The sequence below is a fragment of the Spermophilus citellus genome (assembly GCF_964194105.1).
Source record: "Spermophilus citellus genome assembly, chromosome: 2".
In the NCBI taxonomy this organism is placed as follows: domain Eukaryota; kingdom Metazoa; phylum Chordata; class Mammalia; order Rodentia; family Sciuridae; genus Spermophilus; species Spermophilus citellus.
This window is the reverse complement of record NC_138183.1, coordinates 167555452-167559686: the sequence shown is the minus strand read 5'-3', so window position 1 is coordinate 167559686 and position 4235 is coordinate 167555452.

Sequence of the window (4235 nt, the reverse complement as noted above, 5' to 3'; positions counted from 1 at the left end):
CCTACACTTTAAGTTTTCAATTCTTGTGGCTTTTCTGTGGTTCTATATCAGTCTCCACCAGGGGTTTTCTCCAAAGCTTTGCCTTTAAGGAGAACCCTAAATGCTCTTTTGGTTAGCCTGGTGGCATGGGCTCTTTTAATACTTCATGGATCTGGAGTCATAAGAAGTCCAGACAACCCCAGATTATTTCCTGAGAGGTTGTTGCCTGTAGTTACTCCTGTCATTAATTTCTATATGAACTGAGGTTTTTGTTATGAGCAATAGAAATTAACTCAAGCCATTTTAAGCAGAAAACAAATTCATACCCCCAGCCCTATTTTATTTTTAAAATCCTCGTATCCTCTACTAACATGCGTGCGCGCGCACACACACACACACACACACACACACACACAGAGATAGATCACAGACTTGTCAGGAGGCTAGAGAATCAGATTTAGAGGCCACAGAGGATCTGGGAACTAGATCCAAACTTGTGCTACACAGGGAGTCCCCTGGGCATACACAATGCCACGTGCATCACTTCCAACATCAGTCTCTGTCAAGGGCAGGAAATGTCTGTTCTCATTGCCTCTGGGAGGTGGTGACCAGAGCTACCACAGTAACCACCTCTGCCAGAAGAGAGTCAGTATGTCTCTGCTTCTTTGAATCAGTGGCTCCCAATTCAATAAGAGGTGTATCTGACAGAGGGGAACCTTGATGACATGCTTTTGCTCTAGATGGAAAGTAACCTGGGAAGGCAACTATCCAGCATTTCCAGCTTCTGTAGTGAAGCTGTGAGCTTTTTCAAATGTAGGAAGTAGTGGCTGGATGCTGGAAAGACAAAAAGAATGACAAATGTCCTCTTTGGGTCATAAGATAAATTGATATTCACAAAAATAAGAAATATAATGTCTGAACTCACCAACAATAAAAAAGGGCATTTGAGATCTCCATTTTATTGTTTTATTGACTGGAATAGAGTGTATTTTTGCTCCTCTTCCCATATTTGTATCAAGTAGGTTAATAGAGGATACAAGGATTTTAAAAATAAAATAGGGCTGGGGGTATAGCTCAGTAGTAGAACACTTGTCTAGCATATGTGAAGCTCTGGGTTGCAGCTCCAGCACCACACACACACACACACACAAAAAAAAAAAAAAAAAAAAAAAGACAATAAAAATCAAATAGTTATATTTTGTTTTGTCTTTGTATTTCACTAATATATACTGAACCTTTCCAATTTTAAAGTGTTAGATTTATATATACATATTAATTATAAAAGTTTATCTTCCATGATGAAATGTTTGAAAAATAGCAGAGAAATTCAATAACATAATTTTAAAAAACAATATTTTAAAAACTTTCTTTTTGATCTAGAGATTGATTGAACCCAATGTTCAGTGCATACTAAGCAAATGCCCTATTACTGAGCTATACCCCTTGCCCCAGGGTTTTAGTCTCTTTCTTCCTTTCTTTCCTTCCTTCCTTCCTTTCTTCCTTCCTTCCTCCTACTTTTCTTTATTTCTTCCCTCTTTTCTTTCTTTTTTCTATACTTTCCTTCCGCCTTCCTCCCTCCCTCTCTTTTTTTCTTTCTTGTATTATGGATGAAACCACTGAGCTGTATACTCAGCCCTTTTAATATTTATTTTGAGTTGGGCATGGTGGCACACACCTATCATTCTAGCAGCTCAGGAGGCTGAGGCAGGAGGATAGAAAATTTAAACCCAGCCTTAGTAACTTAGTGAGAACCTATCACAAAATAAAAAAATAAAAAGAACTGAGGATGCGGCTTGGTGGATGAGCACCTCTGGGTTCAATCCCTGGTACCCCCCCCCCAAAAAAAATTTTTGAGACAGGGTCTTGATAGGTTGCCTAGAACGGCCTCAAACTCATGATTCTCCTGGTCTCTGACCCCTGAGTAGCTGAGATTACAGGAGTGCACCACCATACCAAGCTTATTCTTTTTTTTTTTTTTTTTTGGTACTGGGGATTGAACTCAGGGGCACTGAACCACTGAGCCGCATCCCCAGCCCTATTTTGTATTTCATTTAGAGACAGAGTCTTAATGAGTTGCTTAGCATCTCACTTTTGCAGAGGCTGGCTTTGAACTTGTGATGCTCCTGCCTCAACCTCCTGAGCCGGTGGCATTACAGGCATGCGCCACCACACCTGGCCCAAGTTTATTCTTGATGTTGGTCAAATGTACTAAAACTCCCTGCATTCATTTTACTTTGTTTTAAGTAGAACCAATGATGTTTCCAACTCTATGCGGGAAATCAATTTCAGTGAAGGGCAGCTACAGCCACATAGCAAATCCTGAAGTGGCAGTCCATTTCTAACACAGAGTCTCTAGTCATCATGCTAATCCTGGCAAGATGAGAGAGCACACAAGATCAAAGCCCATTGGAAAAAAGAAAGAAAACATTTCCAAACTGCTCCTTTGATGTCACATTAGGCCATATTAATATATATCACATCCGTCTAATTTAAAACTTCTGCCCAGTGCTGGTATGAGTTAATCACACACCTCTCAAGACCCAGTATTAAGTTACCATTTGCTTGTATAGGAAATATAATTTGTGCTATAGTTAATGACAGGGTTTAGAATCAAGTCCATATTCACACGTTCTCTATCCTCTCTACCAGCCTGTTCCCATGTTCTTCATAAATAATAATATTTTCAGTGGATGAGGGGGTATAAATCTGTTCCAAAGTTGAGTCTCTTCACCCTGTCCTGCTCTCTTTCTGGATTTGGCCTTTTGATTCCCTAGAGCATAATGAGAAGTCTGTAAATAAGTGTCTTTCCTTCTCTCTCAACTGGCTATAATCATTTCCTTCCTGTCTGGCTCTAACTCATTGGCTAGAAGGTGCGGGGAGGGAGTGTTGTTAGGTTGTTAACAGTATCTTTAAAGTAAATCCATCATTCAGAATATTACCTTTATTCATTTTCCAAGCATTTATGAGCATGCTTTTTTGATTTTAGAAAGGTATATTTTAGAGATTTTATTCAAGTATTGTACAAAACTGGAGAAGCGGAAATAATGGGACATAATTAAAGACACAAGTTTATAAATTACATAAAATGGAATAATCAACAATGCTTACCTTTAGTCAATGTGAAAAAAAGCAACACTGGCATCTCAGATTTGGGCAGGAAACATCTCCTACATTTACCTCTTGTCTCGATTGTAAAGTAGGCAGACAAATTGGAAGGAGTAACTGCACGGGGAGTTGAGCCATGTGTACAGAGGTATGGATACAGAGTGGCAGAAACTGGGATAAATGCTGGGAATTAGAACCCTCAGAAAAAGAACCATCAATTTGAGAAAAGCAGCATAGTCTAAGACCACAGGCTTAATGCAAAATACCTAAATATATGAGACAATTGAAAAAACAAAATAGAAAGCCTGGCAAAGTCCTGCACACCTGGAATACCAGTGACTTGGGAGCCTGAGGCAGGAGGATTATAAACTGGAAGTCAGCTTAGGCAAATTAGTGAGACTCTGTCTCAAAATAAAATAAAATGGACCAGGATGTAACTGAGTGGTGAGACATCTCTGGGTTCAATCTCTAGGACTGTGGGGGAAAAGAAATGCTTATAACAGTTGGTACTCTTCTTGCAGTCCTCAAATGTAGTTTAAAAAAGGAGGTGATTGGGCTGGGGTTTGTGGCTCAATGGTAGAGTGTTAGCCTACGACATGTGAGGCACTGAGTTTGATCCTTAGCACCACATAAAAAAATAAATGAAATAATAAAGGTATCCAAAATTTTTTTTTTAAAAAGGTGATCTTTGTTTTATTATATTTTTTAAAATTTTAGTTGACATAATGATTATATATTTATAATTAATATATAATTATACATTATATAATTATATAAATATTTACATTATATAATGTGCCCTATTATATATTTATGGGGTACAGTGTGATATTTTAATACATGCATACAATGTATATGTTTATATTAGGGTAAATAACATATCCATTATATTAAACAGTGATAATTTCTTTTTGTTTATTTATTTTATTAGAGCATTATAGTTAAGATATAGTAGCTGGGCTCATCCTGACAAAATCCTACATGTGTGGAATCTGACCCACTCCATTTCAGTTACCATTCCTCTCCAGCTCCTCCCTCCCTCCTCCTATACCTGGTCCATTGCACTGATCATCCCTTTAGTCATTCATTTATCCATCCATGATTGGTGCTTCCACATACATAAAGGTGAAATTCCCTATGGTATATTTATA